The 14382-nt window shown below is 47.4% G+C and overlaps 1 protein-coding gene across 10 annotated transcripts in view; it reads right to left on the bottom strand.

The window, feature by feature from the left end:
• LOC144114996 (GTPase-activating Rap/Ran-GAP domain-like protein 3) overlaps nucleotides 1-14382 on the bottom strand; it is an 811635-nt gene that overhangs the window by 398878 nt on the left and 398375 nt on the right. The window lies entirely within an intron of this gene.

Consider the following 14382-nt stretch of genomic DNA (forward strand, 5'->3'; position numbering starts at 1 on the left):
CCTGTTCACGCTGGTAAATGCCTCTGCTACGACACCGAGGGAACAGAAGTGAGGTAGAGGAAGTCGCGGTCTTTTTCTTCCACTGGCGATGCCACTGCCTTGAGCTAGGTGAGCACTAGTTGCACAGGGAGTGTAAGACATGTTTCATGCGAACATATGCTTTCTCATGGATGTCGGAACGCATATGTCGTTCTTCCACTAGTGCGTCGGAGTAGCTTAAGTAGCTAATATAGTTGAACATTTGTTATTCAAGTAATCCAATGGCCTTTGTTCAATTCACTAGAATTACGCTTAATTTAGTATCCTCCAGGTGATCCGAACGAGTTAATCTTTGTACACGTTTTGTATATTTTTGTTCACCACTGATTCGACTTCCAGTCAAGCCTGACGCTATGCGACTACATGTAAAAGTGCTCCTCAAATACTTGGCCGCCATTGTAAGCATGTTTCATAGAATTACGTCATCACTTGCTAAATATTCCCCGCTTGACGCGGTTTGTGGACTATCACAACAATAATTGGTTAAGTTGTCGGACTGTTACATTCCATTTTGATGATATAGTAGAGATGAACTATTAATATTCGATTATGTTTTCAAAGTGGCTATCCACACATTCCCATGTTGTTCAAGAGGGGTTTTGACGTACAGGAGCATACTTTTTATTACACAATGTAACAAAAGCATGGCACAGAATTGAAAAATTATCATTAACTTCAGCATTCATCATACGCTACAAAAATGCGAGTCTGTCCTGCACATAGTGGTCATACACGTGGGATCGACATCAATATCAGTATGTCAGCTTATTATCCGCGAGGTATATCAGAGTCTGATGCGGTCTGATCGTACTAGCTACCCAGAAAGATTACAGGACGCCAGAGGCCTGGCTAGCCACTGGCGGTAGGAATGAAGACCTCCCCGCACCGTTCTTAACACGAACCTTGGGGAAGCGGAAAAAGGCGGTACGCAGAAAAACACAGCAAGAGGCAGCGCGGCGCCTCACTGGCGCTCGCCATGTGTGTTGCATCTGCAGCCGCGGCGGAGATGACCAACACGCATACACCCGAAATTGCCTCATTACTGCTACGCAGTTGGCAAATGTCTGCGTCAAAACATGATAAATCTATAGAGTCTTTGGCAAGAAATTCTGTCTGTGTGGGCAGTGTGATTCGTCAAGGTATCCTTTCCCTTGGGAGAGCACGGGTCCAACTGCTGTCGTCGAGGCGTGAAATCGGGGCCCCCAATCGAAGATTAACACCTCATATTGCCCCCGCCGCTAACCACCAACCAGTTCCGCACTCTGTACACCACAACGTTGTATTTTCATTTGATTTTGATTGATCAGAAGACAGCTGTAAGTTGCAATGTTGAGTTAAATCGTATAGCAGCTTCAGGAATTTAGGAGAAAGTGGCTGTACTAGCTGTGACAGGTCTTTGTCACGGGCACGTAGGGTAGATGGAAATCTGCCGCCTTTCTAAAAAAATTTTCAGGCCACCAGGTTTCCTTCTGGACACTGCAGTCTGCCTTCTACAGAACCTGCAGTGCTACAAATCTTAGCAGGGTGGAGGGGAGCTTTTCTCATCGCCGCTTCAGAGCTTTTTGAAGTGTCAGGGGTACTGCTAGAGCTCTGCTGCATGCTCGTCAGCCCACGGTCAAGCTTTAGGAAAAGGCGGCACCTGCTGAGATCCGGCGATAGGCGACGACGGCCGATCTTAGAAAACATAGCGCAAGAAGGACACGGACGACACAGAAGTGGACAGGACAGGCGTTTTTGCGCTATGTTTTCTAAGAACTGTTACCAACTAGCCCAAACCAAGCTACTGTGACGACGGCCGACAGATCGGAATCCGGGGAGGTTTCCTCGCAACTTATTCGCGGGTAAGCGTAATACTAAGATATGGAACGCTGATGCTACGCTCAGCGCTCAGATTTTAGATGCATGATTAGCTGACGATAACATGCCATATTTGTATCTTGACAGGAATCACGCCGTGTTCTTTCTGTTCGCATTCGTTCCCTCCCGTTAGAAAAAAAAAAAAAACCTGAGCGAAATCGAAGCAAGCCAGGGCACACATTAGGAAAGGGACAGATACAATAAGTACATGAATCGAGCAGAACACGCATGCTAGGAGTTTTCGTGACGGCGAAGAGAATCCAGATGTTGTACAAGTGTTACACCAACTAGCCCAGCAAGAGGTACTGTTAAAGCTTACTGTTAAAGAAATACCACTTTTATCGGCAGAGCCTAACGCACAGCGCTGACGACGTACACGAATCATACTTTTCTTCACTGACGGAAGTTATACATTCCTGCCTCGCAACGAAGAACATGCCTCTGGGATTCTGAAACAGATTCTAAGAAGCAATGCAGGTGCAAATGACACGGCACGGGCACGCTCAAGTTGGCTCCTGCATCCGATTCCAATAGTGCCAGTTTTCACTGAAGCCACTCGTGTGGAGCTATTACCTTTAGTCAGTGCAGTCTGTACACGTTGGGGCCGAAAGCTGCGAAACAGGTAGGCAAAGGATGTTTTTCCAATTCCATTTATTTCATCCGGCAGCAAACAAGGGATATGTTTGCGAGCGCATCCTAGTGCACAACAAAGTGCTTGCAAAGAGAAGCTCCGCGGCGGAGCATTCGGCCGAATTTTAGCGTCTCGGAGTGAGTGGAATACAAGCGAACTCGCCGAGCTGCGCAGCTGCGGACGCACCCGGCGTCAGCACGGCCCGCATGGCTGCAAAGTGCGCTCAATCCAGCGTGCGCTCTTGAAACGTCCGTGCGCTCTCGAAACGGCAGCTGCACGTGCCGCTCGGTATGGGTCTGTGCGTCCGTGTCTGAGCAACGTGATGAACTGAGCATTGTCCTGTGCATGCGCTCAGCGATACAGTCCGCCTCCCTCCAATGAATAAAAGAAAAATCCGAGTAGGAGCAGGCCACGAAAGCTGTTTTGCAATGAGAAAGGCACCGCGCTTTTTCGAGAAATTGCGAAGTACTGTCGACAATGCCTGCCATGCCGAAGTAGTTTCAAGCGCCGCCGTTTTCGAGAACAATGTGACTTCTCGCGTGTACCGGACTCCACAGAGAAAACCGAAAAACACGGCAGTTTCTCCAATATCTCTTCATATTTCCTGAGCTTAGGCCTAGACATCTATGATGTCTGTGTAGTTTGTACTTCGAAGTTCGACTTGGTTTAAGACGCCAGCAGCTATGTCTGTAGGTACCGTTTTAAAGTCTGAGAGGTGACGTATATTGGACCTGTTTATTAAACCATACTTCGATCTCTCTGAGCCGGAACGCTGCATGGCAGAAAGGCGAGACATAAGAGAGACAGGGGCGAAAAGGACGTTTGTGAGAATCGATGAGCGGCACGGCCGCGACTCACATCTCCTGCATATATATGACGCGCACTTCAAAGCGAGCGGCAAATATAGAAGCCAAGCAGCTGCAACAGTTGTTGGCCTGAAGCGGCTTTGATGTACTCGACTGACTTATAGTGTTCGTGGAGAGAAGTGTGTATAGTTCCGACTTTTTTATTCATTGCATGACTGGCCCCACTGAAACACGACGACCTGGGGAGCGCGGCCGCGGCGGGAAAGATAAAGAAGCTATATAGCTAGCCGCCGACTGAGCTTCGCGTTTTCGCCGACACAAGTCAAAGTCTGAAAGCCGGCACTTTTCGGTTAGTTGAGGCGTGCTTCACTTTTTGCCTCCTTGGCCCGGTGACTCGTAGATGCGAGAGCGCTGGCGTCAGCAGCGAGTTTCACGGTGCCGGCAGAAGAGATGGTCGCTCCCACTGCCTCTATAGTGCACGCATAGCAAGTTCAAGGCGTAATTAGCGCAGCTGCGTTGCAAGGAAGGAAGAAGGTCTCATTGCAAACGTTTCCCTCGAGAGCAGCGCTCGAGAAAGCAGTGAGTAGCGACTTGAGAGCTCGAGAGTTCTCGCGGTGCGCTGACATCGCAATTGACACTTCATCACAATAAGACTGAAGTGCATAAGAACGTGGGTTAGTCTTTTGGAGCTGATCATACGTTGACGCGTCCGTGAAAGCTGGACTTGTATACTGGCTGTACGAGCTAGTAAACAAAACATGGTTCCACGACATAGGTGTGCTATAGTCAGCGCTATTGGAAGCTGGAGGGCGTGGTATATCCGTACAAAGAGATGGCCCTAGGATGTTCCAATACATATGCGCGGAGTGCCTACCGAACTCCGCAAGGTATAATAGCGCTTCAGTGCGCGCTTGAATCTAACGCCGGTTTTGAATTTCTGCCAAATGAACATAGACGTTTCTTGGCTGAAATTCTTTAGCTGGCTTTTTTTTTCTTTTAACAAAAATATATCTTCCCGAGTTGGGCGTTGTTATACGGTCCAACCATAAAGCTATAAGACATTTTTCGGCATTTTTTCTTTGTGCTTGCCATTAAGGAATTGAATTCAATAGCACGTGATGTGGTGAGGCGAAACACTGGGGATCTTTATTATAAAGTTTTGCAACCCCCGAAATAATGTCATGTAGAAGCTGCGGGTTTTCTTTGAAGAAAGTATAAACGCAACCACGCTTACCGTCCATCAAACGTTGTAACCGCTCAGAAAGTACCGATTAGTGCTCATTTGGTGGCAATTTCAAGCTTCGACACAAGAGTTTTCTGCGTGTCCAAGAACATGTAGAATGAAGACGGGAGACTAAACAGACCGTTTGAAAGGGCCCAGAAGGCTATATGTTAGGTTTATCTTTAACCAGCTCAGAGCACGGTGCGTCATAAACGATCACGAAAAACTGCTACTTTTATACATTTTCTTCTGACCTTTAATGCCACAGCGCAGCTTCTTGCATTGTGCATGATGGATATAATCCAGCTGATGGGCGCAACAGACATAACGTAGTCAATTCATCCTCCTAAGCAGAGTGCGGGTGAGAGTTAGGCGGGTATAGGGGATAACAAAACTTCCTCGGATAACATGGCGGCGGCTGGCGCTCGACAGGGCTAGTTGGATTAGTGATGGCTTTCCCAGCAGTGGACACGACAGGGATGACCAAATAAAAGAAAAGCACTGAAGCCGACCAGCTAAGTTCAAAAACGGAAGAATTATGACGTTCTGGCTCCCAGCACGGGGGTCTTGTTCACAACGACCGTCTTTAGAGGGTGACTCCGACGCTTTGCCCACAAATGCCACTTAGTTTTGGCCATACCGCGCAGGTCTCTGATGTGGCTACTGGAAACAGTTGTAATATAAAGCTCATCCGTTGTTGCAATGAATAAGAAACGCTCGCACGTGAAACAGACAGTTGGCTCCAGTGGCTTAGTGCAGGAAATTAATATGTGTTAAGTCAGTTTCCTAAAGTCGTGTGCAACTAACGTCATAAGCTGCAGTCTATATTTTCTTCAATGTACTACGCCGCTCCTAGGAGATAGGCCCAGAAGCTAGTGTATACGCTCTCTTCAAATGCGCCGACTACACCTACTTCATGCAGTAATTGTCTGCAGTAGCAGCCCATACAAGGGTCTCGACTAAAGATGTCATTTTAATGTGCATAAAAATAATTAAAATTAGATTAACCATTCATAAGGCGCAAGCTGCATGCGTGTGGGACACGCATATAAACTATAAAGCTGCACTAAGCATGACTGTGGGCGTTTAAACTACTGGGTCTGTAGAAAAAATGGCTACATATTTGCACCAATGACCTGGTAAAAAAGACCTAATATGTGGTGCATATGCGTACGTCAGTCTTTTGTACGCATAACAAAACTTGCATTAAAACTGAAAATTCTTCGTGAACTATTACGACGCAGTTCACTAATGGAAAACGCTCAAACGCTGAACAATGTTTGAAATTTATTTTCTCGACACAATGGGACGCTTCGAATTGCGAAACCGCGCTTGTAAAAACACACAGAACACCGAGGCCTATTAACGAAAGGAAAACGCACGCTGAATTGCTCTATGTATTTTTTTTTTTGACAGTTTGGTAGTATTTGGCAAGCAAAATTATGGAAGGCAGGTGCCCCGTCGTCCGTTTCCCACCACGTTTAGGACGTTAGGAGACATTTCAGGACGGCTCACGGCTGCTGCTAGCCGCTCTCTTTCAGTTCAGTCTCTCGTTCGCCCACCTTTCTTCTTCAGCCGCCTGCGGCGCCGTTTCCCCGTATGGGTGCGGCCGCATAATGCTGCTGTTGCCGATCGGTCGAGCACCTCTGCTCCGCCTTCAGAAATGTAGACGCGCTGAGCGATTATGGAACGCGTAGAATATGAAACGAGATGAAGTGCTTGTCTCGTTCTGCTTTGCGTCAGTGCTGCAGAAGCCACTACCTGCTCTTTCACCCACTCCGCCGTTCAAATAGTGCCGCCTTTCATCACTGCGGCCACTCACTCTCTTACGAATACGGCTCACATATATACAGTAACACTCATGAGACCCACTATCCAAACCTAGTCTCCTTGAGTCTTACCTTCCTTTTTGGTGCGCATTCATGAAAGGGCTATTTCAAGCGTAAAGTGTGCTGCCTGTGCACACTATCACCCGTGATGAAATCTAAGTTTGGACATTACCTCGTCTGGTCGGATAGCAAATTCATGTCCAAAGAAAGTGAGCATAGACGCCGATCAATGGTTGTTGCAAAAGAGTAAAAGATATCTCGGCTTCCATACGAGTTTTCTTAACAACCTTTGGTCGTTTTTTTTTTACTGTTGGCATGTATAATTCGTAATGGTACACGGGACACACACTGGCCTATACAGAGGGCCGCTTTGTGAATACTCCCTGCGAAAGACTTAATTTCTCTGCATAAAGGAATAAAATAAAAACGATTTTCCTGCCTCTAAGTGCTTTGATTTGGAATGGCTTTGGCAGCGATCTCTAAACACTTTGTATATAGTTAATGTATAGATAACATTATTTCGCTGTAATAAGCACCATATGTTTCAAAAAGTCCTCAGAAATTGAAGAACATAACAGGATTTAATTCAGAACGCAGGCTTTTTCGAGTGCTCTGGTCCTTCCTTTTATTTTTTCGATTCCTGGTGATCATATATATATATATATATATATATATATATATATATATAATATATATATATATATATATATGTGTGTGTGTGTGTGTGTGTGTGTGTGTGTGTGTGTGTGTGTGTGTGTGTGTGTGTGTCCGCATGCTGGAGCTCAGGAGGCGTTGGCCAATGCGCTACTTCATCAAAAATTGCGATGTGTGTGTGTGTGTGTGTGTGTGTGTGTGTGTGTGTGTGTGTGTGTGTGTGTGTGTGTGTGTGTGTGTGTGTGTGTGTGTGTGTGTGTGTGTGTGTGTGTGTGTGTGTGTGTGTGTGTGTGTGTGTGTGTGTGTGTGTGTGTGTGTGTGTGTGTGTGTGTGTGTGTGTGTGTGTGTGTGTGTGTGTGTGTGTGTGTGTGTGTGTGTGTGTGTGTGTGTGTGTGTGTGTGTGTGTGTGTGTGTGTGTGTGTGTGTGTGTGTGTGTGTGTGTGTGTGTGTGTGTGTGTGTGTGTGTGTGTGTGTGTGTGTGTGTGTGTGTGTGTGTGTGTGTGTGTGTGTGTGTGTGTGTGTGTGTGTGTGTGTGTGTGTGTGTGTGTGTGTGTGTGTGTGTGTGTGTGTGTGTGTGTGTGTGTGTGTGTGTGTGTGTGTGTGTGTGTGTGTGTGTGTGTGTGTGTGTGTGTGTGTGTGTGTGTGTGTGTGTGTGTGTGTGTGTGTGTGTGTGTGTGTGTGTGTGTGTGTGTGTGTGTGTGTGTGTGTGTGTGTGTGTGTGTGTGTGTGTGTGTGTGTGTGTGTGTGTGTGTGTGTGTGTGTGTGTGTGTGTGTGTGTGTGTGTGTGTGTGTGTGTGTGTGTGTGTGTGTGTGTGTGTGTGTGTGTGTGTGTGTGTGTGTGTGTGTGTGTGTGTGTGTGTGTGTGTGTGTGTGTGTGTGTGTGTGTGTGTGTGTGTGTGTGTGTGTGTGTGTGTGTGTGTGTGTGTGTGTGTGTGTGTGTGTGTGTGTGTGTGTGTGTGTGTGTGTGTGTGTGTGTGTGTGTGTGTGTGTGTGTGTGTGTGTGTGTGTGTGTGTGTGTGTGTGTGTGTGTGTGTGTGTGTGTGTGTGTGTGTGTGTGTGTGTGTGTGTGTGTGTGTGTGTGTGTGTGTGTGTGTCCGCATGCTGGAGCTCAGGAGGCGTTGGCCAATGCGCTACTTCATCAAAAATTGCGACGTCACTTCTTTTCGAGAACTTGCAGGGTGCCAGGGGAATTCGAGAAGTGCTTCTCAGTCGTCCCACACTGCTGTTGCGTAAATGTAACTTCGCTTTATCTAGCTGCAGCGTTTCTCGTTAAGAGTTTACTGGTTTTTATATGACACAGTAAGGACATTTCCCTCAACAAATTAACACTGTACGGCAACAAGGCGTTGAACTTTAGCCTGATTCGAAAAGCTTTTTTTTTTGTCCGTCAACGGAAATGCGGGGGGCACATGAGGGTGGGCACAGTAAAGGTAAGGGAAATGCTGTCAACGACAAGCCGCTGGCTTGGCCATGGCTATATCGTTATCGACGTTCGAATTTTGGCGACACTGTGTCGGTCGGCGCCGGCCGCCCGCCGTAAGCGCCGTGAGACGGGCAAGACAACAGGCTGATTCTGTACCTGACGTGAAAACAGGAACAGACGTGGCAGCGTGAAGCATGTACTGGGTTGGTCAAAAGTTTCCAGGCTACCTGGTCTGCCTTTAGGCAATTTAGTAGGCGAATTTATGACACCCCCAAAGCTCCAAATCTCTGGATCGTGAGGAGAAGGCTCATACTCACTCCTGGGGGGCCGTAGTAGTCTCATAGGCGCCGTAGCTGCTCTATTATACCCCACGAAAGCAGACGCTGTGGGCTGGGAATTTTTGACCAAACCTGCACGTGGCTGCTTAAGTATTCCTTCGTGAGCACGTACTACTGTAAGGTCTAGTACGAAAAAAAAACAAAAAAAAACACGCCCGCTGCTGGTTTTTCTCTCTTTATTTTGCTCAAATTGTTCGCACGTTTTTCAGTATGTCTTGACAGTACTGCCAGCAATTCGATTGCGATAATGCACAGTTTGAAGTGAGCGAGAGAAAAGCTCTGTATAGAAGAAGTTGTTCAATTTTATGTCAAAGTGTTCTCTCTTAACCTTTCCAGGGACAGCGGCATAGTAACAACGCGCCTAGCTCAATACAGCCGGCTTCTACGAGAAACGACATGACTTAAAGAGGATTCTTCTATCAAATTTTTGTTGCTAGCAAAATGCGATAGTTAGGGATTTTGTGGTTTGTTGTCGCTTGTCAGCGGCAAACTATGATTTATTGCCCAGAGATTTGTACTCAAAGTTGAAAAAGTTTTCCCGCCCCTCTATTTCAAACTTGGAACTCTCTGATGACACAATAGCGCTCGTGTCGTCTCGTGTTTCTTCCTCTTGTCCTGTGTTTCGCGCTGCTTAAAGATGAATACATTCCAACTCGCCCAGTTTTCTGTTCTAGTTAAATGACGTAAACGCGAACCGCGTGATTGCTGGCAGCGAGTGGTGCGATCTAACAACAGCCAAAATGAAAGCTACCGCCGGCCGGACGTTGCAGGTATCTTTAATCTGCCGTCGCTGCGTTTGCACCAGCCTTGCTATGGATCTCGTTCACGATCCCGAAAAACAAAGTACTGGCAACAAATTATGGCCTGCACTTTAGCGACTTCCGCCCCACCGAGCATGCGAAGATTTTGAGGGCTGAGGTGGCTGTACTAGTTTGACACTAAGAATACCGACGAGACGGCAGCAAGAAAAGCTACCGCGGCGGTAGCCACCATTCCGATTGATGAGTACAGACTGCCATGTGCAGACATATTTAAAATTTTAATAGTCCTGGCAGCCCTGGTTATGCCACCCAGCATCCGCGAAATGAACACGCAAGCTGTGTTTGCTAGCATGGAGGCTCGTGGAACATCAGCTAGCTACAGGTGTTTTCCCCTGCCTTCTCCGAAGGGCGACCAGCAAAGTGCGTGAAATAAATGTTTAAAACCTGGCAACAGCTATACTGCTTACCAATGGAGGTGCTGCATGATTTAGCAGAAGTGATATTAAATCATCGTATGCATTTACTGGCTGGGCGCGATCTGAGCTTGCTGACACCACCTCATTTCTCTGATAACGGAATCGATTCAGCAGTTGTGGCCAGAAACGTACTAAACTTGCTACCAGCACTCCTCACTGTGTATCTCGCGGAGTCCATAGCGAGCACTCCTATTTCGAGCACATTTATATCAAAGCACGGATAGCGAAAAATGGTTTATGGTTTATGGGGGTTTAACGTCCCAAAGCGACTCAGGCTATGAGAGACGCCGTAGTGAAGGGCACCGGAAATTTCGACCACCTGGGGTTCTTTAACGTGCACTGACATCGCACAGTACACGGGCCTCTAAAATTTCGCCTCCATCGAAATTCGACCGCCGCGGCCGGGATCGAACCCGCGTCTTTCGGGCCAGCAGCCGAGCGCCGCAACCACTCAGCCACCGCGGCGGCCGATAGTGAAAAATGTAATGATTGAGACGAATCCATAGCAACAGAAGCCTAGCGGATAATTGGCGTTCTAAAAACCGTTCTTTTACTTGAGGGAATTATTGTGTTGCCTCGAGAGGTAGAATACTCATAGAACTACTGTCGTTGCGTTCCAGAGAGCGCTGCTGTGAAATTGTTTCCACTAGAACATATAGATGGAGTCGCGTAACGGAATATGTTTCGCGGAGATGCGATGGGATTGCAGAACCCCCGCTCAAGGATGTAATGAGCGAGCAGTCTTCACGGCGAACATGCAGAGAGCACATCTGCGCACACGGTGATGCCCTGCCTTTCGCGCTTCCAAGCGGCATATATAGCATCCAACCAAGTGGTCCGCCACGCCTAATCTGGCGCTACTTTGCGATAGACCACCTCACCGGCAATGCTCCTGTCTTGCTGTGACTTGGCATGGCTGTTAGGCCAACCAACGAAGTCACATTGTCCTACAATTTTCCTCACAGTAGACTCCATCTTCGTTGCTATTACGGCGCTGAATTGTAGTCGATCAAAAGAAGAACCGACGTGCGTCCGCGCATCTGGTTTGTGAGCGGCGCACACGGAGGCACGAAGTGGTGCACAGTGCTCTCAGGCGTAGGGTAAACTGCGCTGAAAGCCAACGACAACAACAACAACAAAAGCGTCGCAGGTGCGTGATGAGGCATGAACTTCGTCCGAGAAGCAATTAGAAAGGAACTTGAAATTTCTCTGTTGCTCCACGCACTTTAATCTAGGCGCGTCAAAAACGAAACCATGCGGGCGCGCATAGCTGGCATAGCCGCCAAGGCCGCGAAGCGCCCAAACATACCGAAACGCAAATGGCCGCCAAGCATAGTTTTTCTTTGGCCTCCAACACTAAGGTTTTCTTTTTGCCGCATTCTTTGCGCCATAAAAACGCACTAGCACCTTCGAAACAAAGTTTAAATCAACATTCAGACGCGTAAATTTCATGCACAATTATCAGCCTCAAAGATCACTGGTTATTCGTCATAGCGCTTGCGAGATTGCCGTGTGGCGGTGGCACCTGCATTTTACTTCTTCCTATTATCTGCCTTGTCGGAGATTTGTTTTCAGGAAGACTGCTCTTTCTATGATTAGGAGCTGGTATTCTATCGATTCAAGCCACCTTCAATTTCTCCCCAGTGTACTTTTAACAGGGAGAGACCGTAAGGAACAACAAGGACTACTGGCCCATGGAGAACAAATATTTGCAAGACACCACCTTCGTAAATATAGTTTCTTACAGTAGCTGTCGAGAGGAAAAGGTCAACAGCCGTTCTTCCAGCGTATGTTCGCATCCGCGAATGTACTCGTTAACCCCCACCTCCCAAAGATTGTCGACCAACTAAAAGTGATGTTAGACGCGTTCGCCAGTTGCTGTGCCGACGGAGGCGCCCCAGCACGGCGCTGGGTGGGCTGCTACTCTTCAAGAAAGCCTCTTTGCAACGCATATGTCCCCAGAGGGCCCGACTGCCTACATTTTCGGAACACATTTTCAGAAAAAAAAGTTTTAAGAAACACCAAATTTCAAGGGACGAACCGCTGTCGAAAATGTGCACAAAAAGAAAACCTATTACCTATTTGTTGACGTCTATTTATGCGCATTTCTTTCCGCGTATATCTAAAGGCATTTGCAAATTTCGACTAAGGAGAATGTGCGACCGGCCTTTTTGCCCGATTGCATGGGGCAAAAAATGCAGATACCTTCCGTTTATGGCATTTATTCCTTGATAAGTTTTCTTTTTTTTTTCGCCTTCACAGTTCCCTGACAAGAATGGCGCTAATAAATGTGACTGACAGCATAAGCGATCAATGAGCTCTTGAGCTGGCCGGTGAACGCATGGGAAAATGAGAAACGCAGGTTTCGAGGAAGATTGCGAAGTGAAATCGGAGTTGCTTTCCGAGAATTCAAATGTGTCCTCTTTCCAGATGTCACCGAGGAGCAAAACTGTGAAATAATATTGTTGTTTTCAGGAGAAACTGGACCGCAATTTTTCGGCCGCGTTTCCAAGCTTCTCGTACTGCAGTGTTGCAACGCAGCCCAACAGCGCTGCGAAGCGCGCTGCTTCACTGAGTCCGACTATTTCGCTCCTTAGTGACGAAAACTTGCCGGGCACCCACCACTTAATAGGTAGCATTAAAACTGACTCCGAATACTGGTCAGTTCCACTAAGCCTTATGCAACGATATGCACAATATTGTCCACTGAAACCAAGCTTTGGTTCGGGTAGATTCAGCGCCTCTGCTTAATGCAACTAGTACATTTGTATTTATTGATTCCATGACACCCTCCGAAAAAAATATATCTAGAAACTCTGGTTCACGTTTGAGTTTTGCACACCTCGTGTCTTCAGCCATTCTGTGCAGAGCAGTGGCAGATGCCATTCTGCGGGCAGATATGCGAGTGCGCGGCTGACGGTACGCGCATCTTTTCTACTAAAGGTAACGCGTCGCTATTAACGCCCCATTAAGAACAGAAACATCTGTGTTACGTAACAAAGCAAGGCCGAACAAGCTCACTAATACAGCAGACGACAGCAGAGGACGTTCTCTTCGCATTCCTTTGAAAGTTCCAGGCCAGATTAGGAAATAAAAAGTAGCCTTTCAATCGCCTCGGTGTAGGTGGTCAGGCTGTGCATGTTGACTTACAAAGGCGAAAATACAATTGCAAGAGTTGAAGATGTCTTGGAAAGCCGATGACCGGTTGTTGGGGAAAAAACAACAAGTTTTCCCTTCCATGATTTCCCGGGCAGTGGCTACAATTGTAGCTTTTTGGTGCCTCTGTGCCGTCAATCAGCGTCTTATGCTAGAAAAAAAGAATGAATTGGCACTTGCCGTTCGACCTTGCATACAGACTGATACTTGCCTGACTGCTGCAGTGACGTCTGCAGGGTGCGCTACATGCCTTGTTTGCGTGTTCCAGTTTGCGGTACTTGCTTGGAAGATTATTAATATGAAATACAAAACAAGAAGTTCACCACGATGAAATACAACAGGCTTTAATGCGACGTCACGGCCAGAGCCCTCCCTGCTGCTCTGAGTGTGGACACCTCAATTTGTTGCTGTGCCTTTGTTCATTTATTACCTTTTCCTGAACCCGCCCAGAATGAGGCTCGAGTGAATTGCGCAACGCTCAAGACGTCCATTTAGCAAGTTTGCGCACACATGCGGTACAGATCGCTAGGCGGATATGCTGACGGGTTCGCTAACGGAAGTCTTTCTCTATACGAACAACGTAATGTTCGGGAGATGACTTGCGAGGAACGTAATGTTCGGGAGATGACTTGCGAGGGTCGTTAATGGTAACGGCTGCCATACTATGCACTTGCCATTGATCCCAATCATAAACACTGCACGTTTATTAATAACCACAGCGATCACGATAAACTTTGGCGTTTTCTTTTACGGCAGGCCTGCTCGTTATCGAAAGAAATGCGAGCACAAAAAACACCCGGCGCTGGCGTGTTGGTCAGACGCATCTGCTATCTCTTTGCGTCCATATTTTCTCTGTAGGTGTAATGCAGGACACGGTGTGGCGTTGCTTCTGGAAAGCGTCATCGGCGCTCTGCAAGCCCGAACAGCCGAGTGTTGTTGGTTCGCATCTCTTTGGATCGCCCCGCTGCGTTGAGGTCATTGCAGCGTTGCGACATGCCGGCTTACCTTGCTTGTCTACCCTTGTCGGGGAAATATTGCAGATATGACCCTGTGATAAATTTTAGTCGTAAGGATCCGCTGGGGATCGTTCTTTGCGCTAGGTTTCAGTTACGTGCGAGCTGCGCTGGACCCTAACGCATTTACTAGAGATTGATCGTTTCCGGAGTTCAAAGGCCTAATTTGGACCCAAC

Source organism: Amblyomma americanum, chromosome 1 (genome assembly GCF_052857255.1).
Source record: "Amblyomma americanum isolate KBUSLIRL-KWMA chromosome 1, ASM5285725v1, whole genome shotgun sequence".
NCBI lineage: Eukaryota > Metazoa > Arthropoda > Arachnida > Ixodida > Ixodidae > Amblyomma > Amblyomma americanum.